The following is an 8,184-nucleotide window of genomic DNA, read 5'->3' as shown; positions in this document are numbered from 1 at the left end:
ATTAAAAAGGATGACAGAAGAAAAATTGATGAATTTTAGTTGTGGTGACTATATCATGTACTATAAGAACAAACAAATCAGTCTTAGAAGATAAATAAACAGAATGTCACTTCAAAGTGAGGATGGTAAGACTTTAGCCCACTTTGCTTGTTTGTTTCTGTGTGTGTGTTTCAGATTTTTTTATTCCTTCAAATTTTTCTTTATTAAGAGTGACTGAAATAAAAAAAATAATAATAATTGAGTTCCATCATCATCATCATCAGTATCATCATGGAAATGGCTTTAAGAGAAAACTGGTCCAATGAATATTATTGCTTCACATTTTCAACCAGTAGATAGTTGCCATGGATACAGACAGCCAACAGTGTTTCAAGAATGCTCAAGATGTGTTCTATAATACAACATGCCCATTCACAGGGGAAAACAAACTAGGAAAGAACTTATGTGTGCTTTTTGATTTCATCATACAACACAAGCACAAAAGCGCCACCCAGGTCTCTGAGCACATTGGACCATGAAAGGTAGCTTTGCCTCCTTCGTCAACGCGCAATCTTCCTCCAGCAGTCAAGGGCGCCTGTGTGCATGATATCAGTTCCGTTGCGCCCTGACTGCATCATCCTGCGACAACGAACAGTGTCGAATGGGTAGGAAGTCAACCCGACCAAAGCCGTGACGGATTGAGCGATCGTCCTGCTGACAAAATGTGAGTATTTTTAGGATCTGGAAGCATTCCCTTTGCAGTGTCATAGATACCGAAGTAGGCAGCCGGGTAGATGATAATACCTTGCACAGACACATTAAACCCTTGGTTGTTGTTATGTGCCGTGGAGTCGGTTCTGACTCATAGCAACCCTGTACAGGGTTTCCGAGGCTGTAAATCTTTACGGGAGCAGAAAGCCTCATCTTTCTTCCGCGGAATAGCTGGTAGTTTCGAACTGCTGACACTGAGGTTCGCAGCCCGATTTGTACAGACCCTTAATCACACCAGACTTGGAGATCTTAACCAGGCAGTCACCAAGGCCTTTGAACTCTCTTCCGGCACCAGCTTTCCCCACATCAGCTACTAGACAGTTACGGGCGAAATCAAGAGGGTACTCGCAGCACAAGGATGTCGCCCCCGCAGCACCACCGGATGCCAGATTCCTGACAAAGTAGGGCTATAACCGGGTCCTCTTGTCTATATCACCCAGGAAGATCTGCTTGTATTTATCTTTGAAACCAAAGTTGAGAGCTTGGGTGGGGAAGTATCTGATGACATTGGCCAGGTTACCACGCCAGAAGGACAGGACTCCCTGGTCCTTGGGGATCTGAACCACACAGCCGATAATGCCCTTGTATTGCTTGTCCTCTTATTTGCTTGCTGGCATGTTGCACCTGCAGCAGCAGCTTCACCCGTTGGATGGGTGCTACCGCGGTCTTGGAGACGGCCGGGCCACTCCAACTTTACGGAAGTCCTTGGTGAAGGACACAGGGGCATCTGTCATGTTGAAAGAGGAGGAGGAGGAGGGCTGCGGCAAAACTGGAAGCGGCTTTTTCTCCAGGGCTCTGAGGCTGGCCCACTTACTTTGGACTTGTCATTAAGAAAGACGGATGGCTAGAAACGCACATCATATGTGATAAAGTAGAGTGTCAATGACAAGAAGAAATGAGGGATTGGCAGAATAGTCACAACATGAACTCAAACATCCTAATGACCACGAACAGTGACAGTACTAAGATCGATGTCACCCAGTGCGTAACAAACGGTATCAGCCCCACTCTGTCTTTTTTGTTGTTGTTGGGGGTCAGTTGTTGAACCCATGGGTTGCGTAGCCTGGCTCTGCTCTGCTCTCATGCAGGGGACAGGGTCGTGCCACGCAACCCCACCCCTCCCGGCCCTGACCGCTCTGCTCCCCCACTGGTTCCTTCCCTTTCCTGTTATCCAAGGTGGACACCCTCCTCTTTGCCCACTGGTATCCTGACTGGTGAGTGATGGAAGGGTGTGGTGCCAAGCCACTGCACTGGATGATGAGTGACAACAACCTTGTAATGTCACTGTCTGGAGGCCCTTCCCCTTGCAGCACCCGAATGCAGGGTTCCCCTGCCTCAACCATCGACCTTGGGGTCATTTGGCATCACCACCTCTGACAGCATCAGAGGGTGATGTCCATACCCCCTGCAATCCTCCCTTGAAACCACTGATTATGCAGATGGTAGGACCAGATAACATTTTGTTCTGGTATACGTAAGGTTGGCGTGAATTGCAGTCAACTTGTTGACAACATACAACAATAATACTCTTGCCATATCTTCTTTATGATCAGAACACATTTCCCTGCCTTGACTTAAGCCGTTTTACTTTTTTTTGGCCAATAGAATGAGTAGAAACTCTAAGGGTGCTTGTATAATTTATATGGTTTAGTACATTCTGTCTTGATTCCGCCCACCACGATGAGGACAACATGTCCCAGAGAGTGGCTATTCCTTCACTCTGCGTTCCAGAATGAAAATATACTTGCCATGGAGCCCAGCAAAACTCAGCTGAATCCAGCCCTAAGTTGAAATCAAAGCCTAATAACGTGGTTATTGTAAGAGACAGAGATACTGGTTGGCTTTGTGGGGTATTTTTAGGACAGCAAAATCTGCTTAATATAATTATTTAATGAATTTGTTATTAAAATAAAGAAGGACAAATGATACTATCTTTTTAAATGTATGGAAAGCCAAGCAACTTGTTCTGAAAGTATATAATTAAATAAGCTCTTAAACAGGATTTGAAGTCTAAAGAAGCACTAATAGAGATGCTTGGTTATTAGATGATTTAGTAATGTTAACCTAAAGTCAAAGTAGTCCTAGACTCAGTGGAGTAGGGGAAATTTTGATGGGTTGTTTGGGCATCTTTCCTACCTTAAAAAACAATCAATCAAACAAACAAAAACAACTCAAGCAATTTGTACAGACACAAAACCCTAAAAGATCCTTTGTGTAAATTAGAAGATGGATCTGTGACTCTGCAGATGTTAATACTCAATTATATACTGTTTGCTCTTTGATTTTCCCCTTATCCTATAGAAAAGATTAATCTTTATGTGGAAAAACAAAGGAGTTTTAGATTGTTTTCCATGTCCTTGAGAGAAGAACTGAACTTAAGAATGCTGTGGCAAAAAGTCAGGGAATTATGAGTTCAGGCATTAATTAGGAGGTCCACATGCACAAAGAAACGTCTAAATGGTCTTACTTAAGGAAGCTCTATCATATGACTATGGTACTGACTAACCCCATTATAGATCTTTCAAATGTTTTACAATTCTGAGTGCTAGTATCATCACATCATTAAACTCTAGAAAGACATGATTGTAAGAAATGGTTCCAGCTCATGGATTGCTGTTTTTGTGAGTTTGTGAGTAATGCATCATATTCATAAAAACAATAATAATTTAAAGAGTTTAACATTTATATGTCCACAACTACCCTTCTTAAAGCAGAATCAATGCATCAAATCAGTTAGGAATCTATATCGAGTCACACTTTATGCCAATCGGTTGACCACAGAGAGAAAGTATAAAGGAAACTACAGTCTAATCCAGGAGTTTGTCATCTAACAGGAGGGTCAAGGCTGATACATGTAATAGTTCAGCAATAAACTCATTGTGACAAATGTTTTTGTGCTAAAAAAAAAAAAAAAAATGGTTAGGGAAATAAGATTTGGGAAAACTCTGAAATCAAAATGTGGGCTAAATAAGGGAGGTGAAAAATCACAAAGAGGAGACTGATGATATAAATTGGACCCTGAAGTGGGATGAGACTTGTTTTGATGAGCTTTACGTGCAAGAATGAAGGTGTGGACATAGTTAAGCAGTACAAATCTAAGTAGGCTAAATGACTGAAAGGCTTGATACTAAAGGAAATAAAAGCTTTGTGCCATGTTTACGCTTGAAAATGTTTGTCACACTTCACAATGATTTTTCTAATGGACTCTATGAATTGGATAAGTAGAATAAATGTAAGTATGTGTGTTGGATTATGTGGTGGTGGTGGTGGTTATGTGCCGTGGAGTAGGTTCTGACTCATAACGACCCTGTACAGGGTTTCCAAGGCTGTAAATCTTTACAGGAGCAGAAAGCCTCATCTTTCTCCTGCAGACCTTGCAGTTTGCGGCCTGATTTGTAACCATTATGCTACCAGAGCTCCTTGTGTTGGGTTATAGGGCCTTCTTTAGTCTGTGTTTTGTTTGTTTGCTAGTTCCATAGATATCACATCATCTAAGAGATGGGTATTGACATGAAAACTTGCCCTGGCTTAAAGAGTTTGAATACTTCTGGTTGAGAAGTTCCAGGTTGTGAGAAGCCCATTGTATTGATGAAAATATATAATAACATCCCTGAATATTGGTGTTGCTAGGCACTGTCAAGTTGGCTCTAATGTATAAGCACCCTATGTACAACAGAATGAAACACTGCCTAGTCCTGCACCATTCTCACACTTGGTCCTATGTGTGATCCCACTGTTCTTGCCCCTGTGCTAGTCCATTTCCTGGAGAGTCTTCCTTTTTTTTTGAGTGACCCTCTACTTTACCTAGCATGATGCCCTTCTCCATGAACTGGTCCTTTCTGATAACATGTCCAGAGAATGTAAGACAAAGTTTCATCATCTGTGATCGTCAGGGTTTTGTGTCAACTTGACTAGGTTGGTTTGGCAGTTGAGATGTGCTTATTCTCAAAGTAAAATCTAATACAGCAGAGCTAAATCTATGGTGATTAGCTATGAGAAGCCAAACAATTGAAAGGATGTTTCCTTGAGGGTATGGCCTGCTCTCAATAAAATGCACATGCAGGAAAATCTTGGTCTCTTTTCTGCTGGAGACCTGGAATTCTTCTATTGCAAGTCATTTCCTTGGTATAAACTTCTCTTTACATATATAAGTTTCACTGGTTTTGCTTCTCTGGAAAACCCAGCCTAAGACACAGCCTTGCTTATAAGGAGCATTCTGACTGTACTTTTTCTGACATATATTTGTTCATTCTTCTGGTTGTCATTGTTGTTATTAGGTGCCATTGAGTCAGTTCAGCACAACAGAACAAAACACTGCCCAGTCCTGTGTCAGCCTCACAATTGTTGTTACATTTGAGTCCACAGTTACAGAATGTTTTCATTTTCTAGCACTAATATTACATTGTTCCATTGCTATTCATAAGGTTTTCAGTGGCTAACATTCAGAACTAGTCCATCTCTCCTTCTTCCTAATCTGTCTTAGTCTGGAAGCTCTGTTGAAACCTGCCCACCATGGGTGATCCTGCTGGTATTGAAAATATTGGTGACATAGTTTGTGGTACTTTCATGCCTTGCAATATTGCCACCATTAGGTTTCAGATAAGTTTCAGCAGAGCTTCCAGACTAAGAAGATTAGGAAGAAGGCGAGACAGACCAATTCTCAATGGTTAGTCACTGAAAACCTTATGAATAACACTAAAACATTGACAGATGTAGTAACAGAAGATGAGCACCTTAGGTTGAAAGGCTCTCAAAATTTGTCTTGGAAAGAGCTTCCTCTTCAGAACAATTGACCAAAATGACCTGAATGAAGCAAAGCAATTTGCTGATGGGAAGAAAGAGCAGAAACAGCAGTAGACATCCATTAATAATCAGAACATGTAAGGAATGGTGTCACAATCATCATAAAACATTTTTTTCAAGTTCTATCTTGAAATATAATCCTGTCTATGACAGGATAATAGCCATATGCCTACAAGGAAGACCAAAGACCATAGCCTTTGATATGGATTGCATCTTAATGTGAAGAAAACAAAAATCCTCACCACTGGACCAATAAACAACATTCTTATCAATGGAGAAAAGATTGAAGTTGTCAAGGACTTCATTGTTCTTGAATCAACTATCAACACTCATGGAAGCATCAGTCAAGAAAACAAATGGCGTATTGCATTAGGCAAATCACCTGCACAAGACCTTTTTAAAGTGTTGAAGAGCAAAGATGTGAGCTTGAGGACTAAGGTGCACCTGACCCAAGCCATGGTATTTTCAATAACCTCATGTGCATGCGAAAGTTGATGCATTTTAGTTATGGTGTTGGGGGAGAATATTGAAAGTACCATGGGCTGCCAAAAGAACAAACAGATCTGTGTTGGAAGAAGTGTAGCCAGAGTGCTCCTTGAAGACCAGGATGGCCAACTTCATCTCTCATACTTCAGACATATTGTTAGGCAAGACCAGTCGCTGGAGAAGGATATCATGTTTGGTAAGGTGGAGGGACAGAGAAAAAGAGGAAGACCACCAGCGAGATGGATTGGCAAAGTAGCAGCATCAATGGGCTCAAGCGTGGCAACAATTGTAAGGTTGGCCCAGGATGGGGTGGTGTTTCGTTCTGTTGTGCATAGGGTTGCTATGAGTTGGTACCAACTTGATGGCACCTATCAACAACAACATCAACTTCTTCAGTCTGAAACTGATCAAACATGCAATCAAGATGCATGGATAATTACTGGTGATTGGAATGGGCAAGTTGGAAAAACAAAAGAAGAATCAATAGTTGGAAAATATGACCTTGGTGACAGAAATGCTGCTAGAGATTGCATGATAGAATTTTGCAATTCCCATGACTTATTCATTACAAATATCTTTTTTCAACTGCATAAATGGTGTGGCATTGTAGGATAAGCACTGGACAGCAAACTTGGTTTGAAACTCAAGGTCAGTGGTTCAAACTCACTAGTCACTCCTTGGAAACCATATACAAGGTCTCTATGAGTCAGATCTGACTCTATGGCACTCAACAACAACAATATATACATAAAGAACAATTTTTTTTAAAAAAAAAGGGATTGACAAATGGAATACACAAGAATCAAACTGACCACATCTGTGGGATGAGACAATGGAGAAGCTCAATATCATCAGCCAAGACAAGACTAAGTTAACAGTCCATTGCTTATTCTACAGAACCACACCAGCACAACTAAACTAGATTCAAATGAGAACTGTGGAACAGAACCAATTACTCATATGAAAGTTCTGGCTGTAGCTGAAGAAAATGAAAAGAAGTATACAATAACCCAAATAAGACCTTGAATATGGTGGTATTGGTGGTGGTTATGTGCCATGGAACCTGTTACAACTCATAGAGAGCCTGTATAGGGTTTCTAAAGTTAGAAACCATTACAGGAGCAGAAAATTTCATCTTTCTCCCATGGACTGTCTAATAGATTCAAACTGCTGACCTTTCAGTTAGCAGCCCAACTAATAACCCACTATATTATCAATGGTCCTGACTTTGAACATATCCCACCTGAATTTAGAGACTATTTCAGAGTCATATTTGATGCATTATACACAGATGACTGAAGATCAGAAGAGTTGTGGATGACGTCAAGAACATCATACAGGTGTTCATCAAAAAGTCATTAAAAAGACAAGAAAGAAAGAAAAGACCAAAATGGATGTCATAAGAGACTGAAACTTGCTCTTGAGCGTATAGAGGTTAAAGCAAATGGAAGAAATGAAATGTGGAAGTAAGATAGCTGAACAGAAAATTCCAAAGGACAAACCAAGAGACAAAGTCCAGTATTACGGAGTTGGAAAAGCAAAAGAGAAGAGAATATGCTCAGCAGTTCTCACACTGAAAGAACTGAAGAAAAATATTTCAAGCCACCAGTTGCAATACTGATGAATTCTATGGGAAAAATACTGAATGATACAGGAAGCATCAAAAAAAGATGGAAAGAATACACTGTACCAAAAATAATTGATCGATGCTCAGCCATTTCAAGAGGTACCATATGATCAAGAACTGATGGTACTGAAAAAAGAATATCAAGCTCTACCAAAGGCAATGCAAAAAACACAGCTCCAGGAATAGATGGAATACAAACTGAAATATTTCAACAAACTGATGCAGCGGCACTCACTTGTCCATGTCAAGAAATTTGGAAGACAGCTATCAGACCAACTGATTGGAAGAGATCCATATTTGTGTCTATTCCAAAGAAAGGTGACCTAACAGAATGTGAAAAATCATCAAATAATATCATTAATATCACATGAAAGTAACATGTTGCTGAAGATGATACAAAAACAGTTGCAGTAGTATATTGACATGTTGTTGTCAGGTGCCATCGAGTCGGAACCGACTCATAGCGACCCCATGCACAGCAGAACGAAACAATGTTCGATCCTGGGCCAACCTCACTA

The 8,184-nt window shown here is 40.6% G+C and overlaps 1 pseudogene; it reads right to left on the bottom strand.

The window, feature by feature from the left end:
* Positions 1-440: 440 nt before the first annotated feature.
* LOC102826020 lies at positions 441-1,517 on the bottom strand (annotated as a pseudogene).
* Between the last annotated feature and the right edge of the window lie 6,667 nt (positions 1,518-8,184).

The sequence above is a fragment of the Chrysochloris asiatica genome, unplaced genomic scaffold (assembly GCF_000296735.1).
Source record: "Chrysochloris asiatica unplaced genomic scaffold, ChrAsi1.0 scaffold00001, whole genome shotgun sequence".
Classification (NCBI taxonomy): Eukaryota; Metazoa; Chordata; class Mammalia; order Afrosoricida; family Chrysochloridae; genus Chrysochloris; species Chrysochloris asiatica.
The sequence above is the reverse complement of the archived record's forward strand: the minus strand, read 5'-3'. Positions and strand labels throughout refer to the sequence as shown.